Source organism: Globicephala melas, chromosome 2 (assembly GCF_963455315.2).
Source record: "Globicephala melas chromosome 2, mGloMel1.2, whole genome shotgun sequence".
In the NCBI taxonomy this organism is placed as follows: Eukaryota; Metazoa; Chordata; class Mammalia; order Artiodactyla; family Delphinidae; genus Globicephala; species Globicephala melas.
Window position 1 is genome coordinate 18,504,449 of NC_083315.2, and position 15,217 is coordinate 18,519,665.

Here is a 15,217-nt window from a genome sequence, read left to right on the forward strand (position 1 = left end):
GGGGAAGGGAGAGATGGTCCTGGCCATCTTTGGAAAATACAGTCTGCTGCAGACAGCATAAAAGTTAGATATTTATATCAGAAACAAACATTCCTTACTATTAAGAGCAAGCCGAATAAAATAAATGGGCAAAACTTTACAAAGTGCTCAACCAAAGGAAAAAAAATCCCTCTCCACTCCAAAAAAAAAAGTAGCAGGATTCTTACTTCACGTCAACCCAGGTCCCTGCAAAAAGGTGAAAGCGCTCTTTAGCCTGGAGGAAATGGGCAAAAATACATGTTGGACTTGGTAGACATGCCAAAAGAGTGAGGCTGTAAGAAACACAGTAAAAATCCAGTTCAATTAAGTAAACTGAGTTCCCCTGCATTCTCTAGCCACTAGCCACCCTCTGCAGAGATATTCCAGAGAGTCCCTACCCAAAGAGGGTGCCACCTGGAGAATTTTCTCCCACATCATCATTCCAGGATATTCGGTTCTTCCTTGCCTGTGATTCAATCAGCCATCTCCCAAACTCGTTCACTGCCACTCCTGTGTCTTGAAGCTCTTTCTGGAGCGTTCCTCTACCTGGGGCTTTAACTTTGCCCTTGCAGACTTTCCACTACAACTTTCTTAAGGGAAAGTAGTTTATTCTCTCACACTCCGTGCACCTTAAGTTCAGAAGGTGGGTTTGCTGTTCCCTGTGCTCCCCATTGCTACCTGCAGACATTTTAGTGGCTCGGCTTTTTTTTCAAAACAAAACAAAGACCAAACACATTTTTCTCGAGGCTCACGCCATTTGAGTAAACTATTCTGTTCACCTCTTCAGACTGTCATCTTCCCAAATCCCAGCCACTCCTGCTCTCTCACTTCAAATCCCTGACACCTGACTCCCAATCTTCCTTTAAGATGGGCTTAAATCTTATCATTCTGTTTGCCTGGAAGAGTCATGCATTACACCTGTTTCCTGATTTCTCATCCAGTTAGCACTTCGGTACCCTCAAAAGTGTCCCAGCCTCAACAATTTTATGTGGCCACCCTAATCCTGGGTGACTTAACAGTTAGCTACCCTTTGGCCTCATTTCCTTGATCAACTCAGACACCCGGGCCCTTGGTCACACCCTGGACATTGTCAACTAATCTCACTGCCTCCAGGAGCAAAATTCAATCTGCTTACCTTCTGACCACAATGACCCATCCTTCCAGCTGGCTTGTTTTTGGCCACTCCCATTACAACTAAACTTTCTCCAAACCCAGGTAACCTAGCCCTGCAGGAGAGCCACACGACTAAGCAGACTGCTTCCACCACCATCACCAATTTCAGGCTTTCAGGTTGCCTGGAAATCCCATTATATTTTTCTGAGCAACACACTCTCGGATTCTCTGCAATGACCTCGTTAAACTTTCTTGGGACTTCCCTGGTGGTCCAGTGGTTAAGCCTCCGCATTCCCAATGCAGGGGGCCCGGGTTCCATCCCTGGTCAGGGAATTAGATCTCACATGCCGCAACTAAGAGTCCACATGCCACAACTAAAGATCCTGTATGCCACTAAGAACCAGCGCTGCCAAATAAGGAAATAAACATTAACAAAAAAACAACTTTCTCCAGCTCCCTAAATCTGTGACCCGCTAACCTCCTATCTCACCCCCAGCTGATGACCCTGCTTCTTTTCTTACTTTACAAAGAAAATAGAGGCTTGAGATATTATTTTACACAATCTCATTGCTTTTAGGATGAAAAAACAATCCTGGACGTGGTCCACGTGGTCCTATACAGTTTGTCCCTACTGACCTTTCTCCATCTAGCCGTGCCTCACACCAGAGCTCCCAGGACACCAGTCCCACTGGTTTGCATTCGATTTCTAATCCCTTCTGCCACTCTCCCACTCCCACCCCAGCCCATCAGCAAATGTTGTTGGTTCTGGTTTCATAATGTGTCTTGGATCCAAACTCTTCTCACCATCCCCGCAGTAGAATCCTCACCAAAGCTACCATCACCTTTCATCTGGACTGTTACCACAGCCTCCTGAGTGCTCTCTTACTGCTTTTCCTCTTGCCCCGTCCGACTGATTTTCCAATCACAAGCCAGTAGGATGGCACACAGAAGAAATCAAATCACTTGCTAAACGCCTTCCCATAGCTCCCGGTTGCAATTAGAATAAAACCCAAAGTCCTCAAGGCTGAGCCCCAGGCCCTGCTTGGTCTGGCGCCTGCCTACCTCTTGGTCCCCATCCTCTACCACTGTCCTACTCTTTCATCACCCCCTTCCCCACATATAAGTCCTTGACAACCCAGCTGTAGAGAGGAAGGACAGGTGAATTCAACCACATTTCCAAATCTAACTGACTTTAACTGCTATGTTTTCAGATCTCACCCACTTTCTCTCTGGACACGCCACTTTCAAAAGTCACGGCGTTATTTCCACTTAGTCCTTTGCGATGACAAATTGTGTGGCCAAGAGTGGCCTGGTGCGTACGCATTATTTCATTTGCATCACTGTATCTCTGTAATACATTCTTAGAAGTGTGATCGCTGGGTCGAAGGGTCACTGCAGATGTAGATTAAGTCGCTGTTGCCCAATCCCTGTCTACAGGATTCAGACCATTTTGGACTTCCACCAGCGTTATGGGAGAAGCCACAGCCTCGCCGGCCAACTGAGTGCCGCTAAGCTTTGGGGGGCGGTTGCCAACCGGAGAGCTGAGAAACCGCCGCTGCGAAGCGCGCCCTTCCCCACCCCGGCTCCAGCGGAGACCGCCTAACCCCGGGCCCGCGCCTCCCCTGCGGCCAGGCGCGGGGGGTGGGGGTGGGGGAAACAGCTTCTCTCCGGCTCCCGCGTGCGCTGCGGGCGGGCTGCGCGCGGCAGGGAAGCCGGGCCTTGCACATCTGGCCCGAAAGAGGAAGCTCAGAAAGGGCTGAAGTCAACACTTCGGAAGACCGTTGCAAAAGAAATCGGCTTCTTGGGCCTTTGTGGAACCGCCATCCGGCCCCCAATCCCTTAGCCACTGATATATCGAGGCGACAACCCAGGGGGTCGCTCCCGAGAGAGGAGGGCCCGCGGCGCAGGTAGGGGAGGGCTGAGAGGAAGGCGCAACTTTCCCCAGAATTAAAACCAAGTTGTTTTCTTCGGGGGTGGGGCAGGGGGAGGGGTAAGACGAAAGGAGGCACAAACCCGTGGAGTCGAAAAAAGCAGCCCCCGAGCTTTAGGCGTCTTTATCCACATCTGTGGGTGTGTCTCCAGACAGGCGCCCTCCTCGCACCTCGATGCGGAGCCGCGCGCCGAGCGCTCCACGTCTGCGCGCTGCGTGGGAAGGGGCGGGCTGACACCACTTCCTCCAGAGGCTGCCGACCTGAACCGGAGCGCAGCACAGAGCGCCGCGTCGCCCTCCCGGCCCAGCCCCGCGCGCTCGAGGCCCCACGCAGCCGTCGAGGTAAGCGGCGCCGCCGGCCCGCCCAGGGGCCCTGGGAGCTGCACCGGGACCCGCCGGGCGGTCACCCGACCAGGAGTCTGGCCTGTAGGGTCCGAGGCCCGACCCAGCTCGCGGCGCCGGCCGGGTGAACGCGCGGCCCCCGCTGGGCCCTCCAGGGCAGCGGGTCCCCGGAGTCCCCTCCGCCGACCCCTGCACTTGACCCAGCTCCGCGGGGGGTTGGGGCTGGGGCTTGTCTTCCCCGCGTTCGGATTTGTCATATTTGACTGATTTCCTGCCCAGAAAATTGCTCCAAGGTCAGACGGGGAACCGGTACACCCTCGCCTGTCCAGCGGGTCCGGGAGCCCCGGGCTGACCGACGCTGAAGGAATCCCGGGGGGTATCTCACGGGGGGGCGCATTTCAGGGGGTATTTCAGGGCGCTATGCATTGAGTGCAAGTAGTGTGAGAATTTGAGTGACGATCGCAGTCTGATGCGTCTTAGAGTGTTTCCTCTTTGAAAACTTTCAGACGGCTGTTTCTTCTTTTTAAAAATAACTTTTCCTCCGAATTATTGTCCTTTTCGTTTTAAAATAAGGTAGAGGAAGGATGTGGACACCGGGCAGAAGCTTTGTAATTTGGCTCGTAATGAGTATCCAGAGCATCCTTTTAGAGCACGAAGCAAACTAACCAGGAGATCGTTATACCCAGGAGGACCTCGGGGCAGGGGTCCCCCTGAAGACCTTGCCCAGTGCACCTCTTATTTTCCTTCTGGGAAGGCATTTCTTATCGTTCAGACCATTGTGGAACGCTAAACGTGTTTTTTCCTAGTGCCACTCATGGCAAAGCGGTTCAAAAATAACTTTTAATGTGATCGTTATAGAAAGAAATGGAGTATCGGAGGAAGTAACATAAAGAAAAAGCTCATGAGTTTATTACTCCTCAGGTATAATGTGATTTAAATAAAGGCCAAGGTACCAGCTACTACTAATTTTAAAGTCTAGGGCCTCTGAATGGGTGTTTGGGAGCCTTTGTCCCTTTGAATAAACCTCCAGTGGCAGTTTTCCCTCTGGCCTCACTGAAATACTGGGACGGCACATGGGCGGTCTTACAGGAACGCGGGCTAGCAAAATTAACAGAGGATCTGCTACGAAACTTCTGTAATGTCTTCCGGGTGGTATTTCCTGTCTGCTCAATGTGTTGTGAAAGGTCTAAGAAATTTAATATCATCTTCAGACTTTTAGCATTTAGTAATGTTCACATTATTACTAATATCTGTGTCTTTTCTGGGTATTTGGAAGACTTGGGTTCTGTTCCATATCTGCCTTTAACTAGAAAAGAGTGACGTTGATTAAGTTGCTTTGATCTCTCTAGACCTGAGATAACTTACCCATAATGATTATTGGCCTACCAAATGTCTGTCATGAAAATAACAATTGAGGAATTGCCATAATTCTTTGAATTTGTCCTATCTGGAATGCTGACAGAGTTAGAATTGCTGATCACTAACAAGAAAGAATGGAGAAAATAATGATAACAGGTGTTGTTAGATTCTGAAATATTTCGAGGCCTTTGTTCCTTAGAAGTTCCTCTAAAAACAGTCAATTTTTGGCCTATAGGTAAGACGGCAAATTTCCATTCTTTTGAAAAACTTCAGTAGGGAGTTGATATGCCCAAGCTTGGGCAGGTCCATATTAGATTTCAAAATTCTTCACGTGTTACTTCTCAAGAAATATAACTTTGTAGTATGGATTACTTTATTACTTAGTTACTTTAAATCTTAAGCACAATACTTACTGGGTTATGTAGTGTCCATTAAATCTTTTGTATTTTCATGTCCTGAGAATGTATACCAATCACCCACTATTTTTTTGCCTTTTTTCAATAACAAATTAAAAGTTCTAGATATTTTCATATTACTGTTAGAATGAACTACCTATAGAATTCATTACCATGAGTGTCTGCATTTGATATGCCACTTTGAATTTCTTCAAACCATCCCACTTTCAAAAAGCGTGACTATTTTCACTTACTTCGAATCCTCTTCAATTCTATTTTAGTTATTTTTATACCCCATACCTTTCCGTGAGTGCAGAATCTTATAATAAATTAAGTTTGTGTTTCATAGTCTGTCACACCAAGATATTTACAATTGCACCGCATCGCCATCCCCTAGCCAAGTTCCTGGCACCATAGTTGGGACTCAAATAACATTTACTAAACGTGCAGATATATGAGTTCCACTTCTGGATTGTACCGTCAATATGTCATAAGACCCTGAGACCCAGCAGGCCCAACGCTTAGGCACGGGCCACACCCTTAGGCTTACCAACCCTTAGGCTTGTGCGGGCAGAAATGTAGCACCACTCCAAGGCACCACGCCTTCTCAGCACATACTCTAGAGCCTGAATTCATGACTCCATTTCCAGACATTTCCTGAACATCATCTATGCTCTTGAATCACTAAGAATCATATTATAAGAGCTATTGTCTTTCTTCTCTGTCAATTCAGTTTCCTCTTTATCACCAAATGGTAGTAGTAAATAATAATTATATTTATTCAGCTTATATTTTGTACCACACCCTGTGTAACTAATTTAGACGTGTTGTTTCGTTAAGCCTCACATCCTGGGCTTATACTATTATCAGCTTTTATGGTTGAGGAAATGATAGCACAGAGAGGTTAAGAAGCTTACCTAAGGAGTGAGAAGCAGAGCTGACCTTTGAACTGAGCCAGTATGACACCAGCACTTGAAGTGCTGTACCAAGGACAAGGGCCTAAACGGTGAAAAAACAATGAGGCCTTTTCTCAGTGAAGTTCTGGTTTAATAGGGGAGATATAAATGGGCAGTTACAGTTCCACACGTGACCAAGATCGTGTGCTGTGGGAGCACCCATCAGATTCCTACACCACCCTGGGGTCAGGGAAGATGAAATGAAGGTAGGCAAGCAAAGAACGTGCCTTGTTAATAGTGGGAAGACAAGCTATAATCACTTGTGAAGTTATTATCTTTATATATGTCTTTTGAAAAAATAATCTGCTTTAGCAGCAATCGTGATTTCATTTTTATCTTCATTATATTCCAGTCCCTCTTGATAGCTGGCTACGTTGATTAAATCAATGACGTAGTGAGTAGCTTTTTTTCTATTTCTGCTGGGGATCCTTCTGGTTTGATCTCATATCACAGACTCATCAGTGAGATGACTGTGGGCTGGGGGAGGGGATAAATGCTAAATCACACAGCAGCTGTGATTTACCTCACAGACTGGCTGGAAGATTTACATCCATAGATAACTATCATATCAAACTGGAGGGAAAATAAAGAGTGGTAGGAGAACAAGCAAACACTAGATTTTATTAATTATTTCATACATACAAGAGAAGGTGTAAGATATATACGTAAATTACAGCAAATAATCATAAAGCCAACATCTGGATACCTATCACCCAGCTTAAGAAGTAAGATATTATCAATACGTCTTCTGACTTCCAATAGAATTACCCTTTTTTCTTGATAGAGGTAATCATTATGCTGAATGTGCTGATTTTTTAAAAAGCATTTAGAAAGCACGTACATGCATTTGCAGAAGTGTCAAACTGAGAATTAGAGTATATCAGCACTTGGGAAACAAATTAGAATCTCCACTGACTTGAAGCATGGTCATAAATAGGGTGTCCTATTAAGTAAAGACAACTTAACTTAAATAGCATTAAAACATAGTGGATTACAAATGGTTAAGAGTAAGTACCGTGGAAGGAGTGGTATCTTAGTCATTAATGAAGTGACCAAGATTCATCAGGGGATAACTATAACTTTTAAGTGTAATAAAGCATATGTAACTTGGGAACTGCTAATTTCCATATTACTTAGATTTCTACTTTAAATACAATTCAGTCATTCAAAAAAAAAATATTTACCAAGCACTCTTCTAGGTGAACAGAAGAGGCAAAGGTCTCTGCATTTGTGGAGTTTCTATTCCAATGGGGAGATGTAGACAATCATCAGTAAGCATAATAAATAAGTAAATAATATAGGTATTAGTGAGTGAAAAGTCCTATTAAAAAGGGCAAAGTTGAACTTAGTAAAATTGCAGTATTAAATAAGGTGGTCGGGCTTGGCCTCATTGAGAAGGTAAGATCTGAGCAGAGGTTTGCAGGAGTTAACTATCTGAGGGAGCAGTGTTCCAGGCAGAGGGAACGGCCAGTGCCAAGGCTGTAAGGAAGGGGTCAGCCTGGTGTGTTTGAGGAACAAGACGCCCATGTGGCCTAGAGGTAAGTGAGCAGGGAGAGAGTAATAGGAGATGTAGTTGGAGATGGAAGAGTGGGGGTGAAGGGTCTTGTAAGCCATCGTGAAAATGTGGGCTCTTACACTGAGTTAAATTGAGGGGCCATTACAGGATTCTGAGAAGAGGAGTAATGTGATCTGACTTACATGTGAAAGGCCCACTCTGATTGCTTGAGAAAAGGCTGGACGGAGTAAGGAGCCTATTAGGAAGCTCTGGGAATCGGCATATATTTTAAGGGTAGAGCCAATAGGGTTTCCTGGCAAAGTGGATATGGGCTGTGAGAGAAAGAGGAACCAAAGATGACTCCAACGTTTTTGACGCAAACAATAGGAAGGATGGAATATCATCAACCAACACGGAGAGGTTAGAGGGGAGACCATCGGAAGTTGAGTTTTGGACGTGGATATGAAGTGTCAACTGGTAATAACTATGTGCTTATTATATAAAAGACTACAGTCATTCAGCCTAAGTAACTACCTGGAAAGATACAGTTATTAATTCTCATTGTACAAATTAGAAATGACAATTTAGAGAGTTTTAAGAATTTTACCTGAGATTACAGTTTAAGAAATAGGACATAAAACCAGATCTTTGGGATCCCAATGCTTTAACTCTTCTTTCAAAACTTGCTGAAAGTGGGACTTCCCCGGCAGTCCAGTAGTTAAGACTGTGCCTTCCAGTGCAGAGGGTGTGGGTTTGATCCCTGGTCGGGGGGAATCCCTGGTCAGGAACTAAGATCCCACATGCCGTGGGGTGTGGCCAAAAGCTAAAACAAACAAACAAACTTGCTGAAAGGATTGACCAGCAATCTTTTTTTTTTAAATTTATTTATTTTATTCTTGGCTGCGTTGGGTCTTCGCTGCTGCGCACAGGCTTTCTCTAGTTGTGGCAAGCGGGGGCTACTCTTCATTGTGGTGCGTGGGCTTCTCATTGCAGTGGCTTCTCTTGTTCCAGAGCATGGGCTCTAGACTCACAGCCTTTAGTAGTTGTGGCGCACGGGCTCAGTAGTTGTGGCTCACGGGCTCTAGAGCGCAGGCTCCGTAGTTGTGGTGCACGGGCTTAGTTGCTCCACAGCATGTGGGATCTTCCCGGACCAGGGCTTGAACCCATGTCCCCTGCATTGGCAGGCGGATTCTTAACCACTGCGCCACCAGGGAAGCCCTGAGCAGCAATCTTTATCAAATAAATAAAATAAGAGTAGAGTCAGCTAATCAGTAATATTTCATGCCCATGAGACTCAAGACAGTGAATATTCTTTCTAATAAATGGGAGAGGGAGAGATGAATACTAAAAAGCCCCATATTTATACATAAATTCATAACCAGTTACGTGCATTATGCAATACCAGGTTTCTATGATTGTGAGTTTAACAGCAGGATTCTGAGGGAGGGAAGACAATGGCCTTTTCCACAAAGGAGCTTTTCGTGCCCTGAGGCTAAGATATTTATATTTTCAAAATCTAAGACCAGATTCGGAAGAGAAGGAAGCTTCCTTGTTGCACAGCTGGATTCAAATGGACACGAGCGTTAGAGCAGGTCTAAAGGGTCACTAGTAGCTCTTGAAGAATGATAGATGATGCTGTTATGACATTTGGAAAGCTGAAAGTGAATTTTAGGAAGTAGCTACTGAGATGGAGGTAACTGACATTTTATTTGTTTTGGTTATAATAGGTGTCAGGGCAGTGTCATTATGAAATAGTAGCGCTTAGTAGAATGCTACTTATATCATTGTCTACACCATAGTCCATGAAATAGACTGTTAAAAAGAAAAGAACGAACAAATCAGTTACGTGGCAGAAAAAATACCACAAAATCTTTTTCAGGTGATTTACAGAATGATCTCAATTCAGTGACATTAAATGAATTTGTCTAAGGCTGCTGTGTTTATAGTATTAATGAACTTTTTCATCTCTGCTGCTGACATAAAACTCACAGCTGGGTCAGTGAACTGATGAGGTTTGGGATGTAGCATTTGTTTATTTGTTTTGTTTTGTTTTGTTTTGTTTTTGCGGTACGAGGGCCTCTCACTGTTGTGGCCCCTCCCGTTGTGTAGCACAGGCTCCGGACGCACAGGCTCCGTGGCCATGGCTCGCGGGCCCAGCCGCTCCGTGGCATGTGGGATCTTCCCGGACCGGGGCACGAACCCATGTCCCCTGCATCAGCAAGCGGACTCTCAACCACTGCACCACCAGGGAAGCCCTGTTTTGTTTTTTTAAGGGGAATGACTTCCTTCTAGTTAAATTCCGTAAATGATATAACTTAGCAAATCAAGACTATTTCTTAGCAATTCAAGACTGTTGACTAACGCGGTGCATTAAATTTCCCCCATTGTACGCGGCAAACAGAGATGAAGTGGCTTGGGCCAGGAACGTGGGTCAATGCAGCGTGATGCTGTGAGCAGATCTCTTAAGACCAGTGTAGAAGAGAAAAGCTGAAACGCCCAGGGAGCTCACTGCACTGACCCTCAGAGCGGAGGAGCATCCTCGAGACTCACAGAGGGGGCTTCTGTGCTTACACAAACACTTGAGTTGAAGGAAACTCTGCTCAACGTGCTGTCATTGGAACTTTTTTTCAGTTTCATCACATACCTGTTGAGGGCCAACCACATGCCAGAGTAGAAGGTGTAAAACAGAATAAGATATGGTGCTGAACCTCAAGAAGCTTCTGGTCCAGTGGGAGACACAGGCCTGCAAATAAACACATTCCAGGGTGTGATGTGCATAAGATGGTGACGGGAGTGATTCTAGAGAAGACATTGTAGAGGGGTGACCAAGAGGCACTTTCAAGGCAAAGGTAATTTCCAGGAGGCCAAGTGGAGTTTCCTCCAGGCACCACGTGTATGAAATTGTTCAGCAGGGCTGGAGCATACAGTACAGTGGGAAAGGAAATGGGGAGATTCTGATTTAACTCTTAGTGAGTAATATTCAGATTACATTCATATGGTGCAGTCACCACAACCTACCATCTTCGAGTCAAACGTTTAGGCACTTGTAATAACGGAACTGTTCTACTTTAGACCTACCCTGTCCGGTCCAAACAGAATGCAAGCCACGTTGGTAACTTTATTTTTTTAAATTTTACTTATTTTTTGGCCGTGCTGCACGGCATGCAGAATCTTAGTTCCCCAACCAGGGATCAAATGCACGCCCCCTGCAGTGGAAGCATGGAGTCTTAACCATTGGACCACCTGGGAAGTCCCCACATAGATAACTTTACATTTTCAGGAAACCACACTAGGAACAGTAAAAGAGAAACGAGGGATGTTAATTTTAGTAATCTGTTTTATTTAATATATTTATCCAAAATGACTGTTTAATATTAATTATACTAAATGGCATTAAAGTCGTATTAAAATGGTGGATGAACTCTTTTACTCTTTCTTTTTTCATCCTAAGTTTTCCAAAGCCAGCATATTTTACACTTACGGTACATCTCATTTCGGACTAGCCACAATTCAAGGGCTCAACGGCCACCTGTGGCTAGTGGCTACTGAATTGGACAGTGCAGCTCTAGGTAATTGCATAAACACTGTATCCTAACTCCGTGTTAACCCTTCAGCTGCATGGAGGATATTAGGTGTACTATGAAGTAAGCTAAAGGAAAAAAGACAGGAAAAGCATTTTCTCTTACTCTGGGGTCTCTCCCTGGAACCAGGTTCTAATGCATAATTAAACCTATACCCAGAATGCTTTGTGAGCCCTCTAGCAACAAAAACAAACAGCATCAAATTGCCATTGCTTACTTTTCTTTTTATTCTTTCTCTTCCCTCTGCTGCCCCCCCACCCACACTGCCCTTATTTTTTGGATTCTTCCTAAAAGTAACAGGGGCTGAAAAAGAGTGGAAGTAAAAGGTAGAGCAGGATGCCCTAAACCCACATCCGGCAAAATGTGATCGGTTGCCCTAGGCAACGGTGGTTGTCAGCTCTTTTTTTTTTCTCTTTAGCTTCCACCTGCTAGCTCACGGGCGTAACATACCCTCATCAACAGCAGCTCTCTTTGTGGGGGCCCTCAACTCCAGAAGTACACCTCCCTTTCAGGGCAGGAGGTAATGATAAGATTTGGATTGTGGAGTTGGAGGTGTCATGGGTACAGTTTGAAAAAGTCTCAGGGAGGTTCTGATACAGTTCCTGTCTTGTTCAGAATGGTTAAGAAGCTCTGTCCTAGGGACTTCCCTGGCTGTCCAGTGGTTAAGACTCTGCGCTTCCACTGCAGGGGGCACGGGTTCGATCACTGGTTGGGGAACTAAGATCCCAAATGTCACATGGCACGGCCAAAAAAATGAAAACCTCTGTCCTAGAAACACTACTTACAGATGTCCTTCCCAGTAGCTTAGTCTTTTAAAAATGTCCCTGGCCTATGGAAAAATGGCAGTCCAGGTACACAGAAATGCAACAGGCAGAAGTAACCATCAGTTAGTACTTGGGACTTGGGAACATGTATGTGGTGTGTGAATAAGTGACTGACATTTATTTCCACTGGTGGTTTTAGAGGGAGATATAGTAACAAAAATGATTATGATAATGGTGATAATAATAATAGCTATATTAGTATCACTAATATCACTTTATATGCATCAGATGCTATGCTATGCCCTTTATAGGCGTCATCTCATCCCTACGACGTAGGGACTGTTTTCATTGCTATTTTACAAATGAGGGAACTAAACCAACAGAGAGGTTAAATTGCTTGTTCAAGATCACCCAGCAGCTGAGTGTATTTAGTGAGTGGTGTGTGTCACATGCTTGGATGAAAATACAAGATTCCCTGCCTAACCTCAGTGTGGTGTGAAAGACAGACACGAAGTCAGTTGTATTCGAACTGGACGTATAGATACTGTAACAGCAGCGTTAGCAGAGTGGCTGCCACATTCTACCTCTTAATCAGCCTGTGTCTTCAGAAGGCCACGTGGCTTGACTGTGAACGTGAGTTTTGAGTTAGACTTAGACACGGTCCAGTCCTCCACTCACATGAGCTTGCACAAATTATTATTTCTCCAGGCAGGAAATTATTATTTCTCTGAGTTTTATAATCTATAAAATTAGAATAATGTCACTACCTCATAAGATTGCTTTGAGAATTAAGTCAGGCACTGTAGGTGCCTGATCTGTAGTAATTTTTCCATATTTATAATTCCTACTATTCTTATTTTAAAGTAGGTGCTAATACATATTAATGTGAGCTTACGTTGAGGTCTGAGTATTGGGTTGGCCAAAAAGTTCGTCTGGGTTTTTCTGTAAGACGTTTTTGGCCACCCTAATGCCAACCGTGGCGCTGTGCCGGCTACTAGGAGAGTTGAGGTGTAAATTCTGCCCCTTCAGCATAGTTGAGAAAATTTTTTAAATGCACATAAAGAGACAGATAAGCCATAAGGCACCTTGTGAACTGTCAAATTAGTGATCCTAACTCTGCTGCCACAGGATTTAGAGGAGGGTAGATCACCAGGATGCAGGAGGGAGCCTTGAGCTGGCCTTGGGTGGTGGGTAGGACTAATGTGAGTGGAGAAAATGGGATGCAGAGGTATTACAGACGGCCTGCACAGGGGAAGAGAAATCACCTACTTTCACTGTAAGCAAAGGTTTAGTAAGAGAAAGATGCTGATGGATTTGGAGAGGTATGTGGCATGCATCATGGATAAACTCATCCCAGGAGATGTGTGCCCTGAAAACTCTTCCAGCAAGCTGGGGAGATGCCAGGATGACCTGTGCCCACTGGGACAGTGAGGGCCCTGGTTTGGTCATCAAGCCTCTGCTCCTTGACTAGACACACTGGCCTCCCTGCCACCCACTCCTTCACCTTCTGCCTGCCTTTGATTGACGTGGACTTTCCACATTTGGTGTTTGTGCCCTTTGGAAAGCCTGCTGACCTGGCCCTGGAGACTGCCAACCTTCCTCTGGGCTGCAGGACAGACCCTGATCACTCCTGAAAAAGGCCTCGGGGGGCCGTTGCCCCTGGTGAATATTGACAGGAGGGACCTTGAATGACCGCCCCCCCCCAATTTGACACTACATTATGAAGCAATGAGAGAATAATTGCATTTTTAAAAAATATTTATTTATTTATTTTTGGCTGCGTTGGGTCTTCATTGCTGCGCGCGGGCTTTCTCTAGTTGCTGCGAGCGGGGACCACTCTTCGTTGTGGTGAGCGGGCTTCTCATTGCGGTGGCTTCTCTTGTTGCAGAGCACAGGCTCTAAGTGCGCAGGCTCAGTAGTTGTGGCGCACAGGCTTAGTTGCTCCGCGTCATGTGGGACCTTCCCGGACCAGGGCTGGAACCAGTGTCCCCTGCATTGGCAGGCAGATTCTAAACCACTGCGCCACCAGGGAAGCCCAATAATTGCATTTTTGACTGGTTGTCTCTGCTGCAGAACTGCTGGGAGGATAAGGCAAATGGTGGAGGGGTTCAGATTCTTCACCAAGAGGCAAATAAATGAAAGATGCTGAGAAAAACAATATATTGCTTAGCTGATTGAAATATAAATGCAAGCCATGAATTAAGTACTGTGAATATGTTATCATTTTTAAAAAGCGTTTGGGGATTTTCAGCTTAACTTTGTCAAGTTACGTGGAAACTGTTATGTGAAATACATATAAAATACGTGCAGTTCTAGAAGTTGAATTCCCTCTATGTCTGCCGATTCAGCTGTTTGGGGTTCTTGAGATTGGGGGGGGATTTGTTTGTTTTGTTGGTGTCTGTGTGTTTTAAGTCAAGAATTAATTTTCATGCCCGGTTAATCAGTGATCTTTCTATGGATGGACTTGATTTAAATTAGTTTTGCTGGAATCCAGTTCTTTGCAGGAGCAATCATAAATTTACCCTAAATCCATTTGGGTTGGTCCTGGATTATAGTAGTATAGTACTTACTGCTGCTGGTTTTTTTCTTTTTATTCTTTTAGCATATAGTGTTTGGTTCATTGCTACATACATTTGCAAAAATGACTCCATGAGTATGTTTTGATTGAATGTGCAGAGAATTGTAAAAGTTATCACATCACAGAAAGAGAAAGAGCTTTTTTGTTTGTCTGTTTGGTCCTTTAGGTATAAAAAAACCCTCTGCTCTCAATAACATCTATTAAAAAATAAAGACTCACACGCTATACACAAAAACTAACTCAAAGTGGATCACAAAGCTAAATGTTAGAGCTAAAATTATAAAATTCCATATAAGAAAATATAAGGGCAAATTGTTGCCACCTTTGCTTCAGAAAGTAAAGCTGCATCTTTATTCATATTTATGAAATCTGGATATTTTGAGTGTCTGACTAATACCTTTGTCAAGATAGCCCCCTTGGACAATAGGAAAGTGAATGGGGTGGAAGTGCAGGAAGCTAACGGATGGATTCTTGGAAGTTTTACTGAGACCTTGTCTGGAAAGGTCCACAAACACCTACCAAAGAAGTTAACCAAGCACGGTATCCCATTTTCTCTCAGTGTCCATATCAAAACGAACCTAAGTTGTATCTTAATTTATCATCTGTCTTTTATACCAGGGCATCATCAGGCAGTTGCATTGATCTGAAATAAGTTATTAGGGGTAAAGTAGGTACAAAACAAAGAG

The 15,217-nt window shown here is 44.6% G+C and overlaps 1 protein-coding gene across 1 annotated transcript in view; it reads left to right on the top strand.

The window, feature by feature from the left end:
• The first annotated feature begins 2,918 nt into the window (after positions 1-2,918).
• APBB1IP (amyloid beta precursor protein binding family B member 1 interacting protein) overlaps positions 2,919-15,217 on the top strand; it is a 103,132-nt gene continuing 90,833 nt past the window's right edge. The window contains exons 1-2 of the mRNA XM_030837022.2: positions 2,919-3,038; positions 3,214-3,403. The gene's annotated coding sequence lies outside the window, so the exon portion shown is untranslated. The remainder of the gene's footprint in view (positions 3,039-3,213; positions 3,404-15,217) is intronic.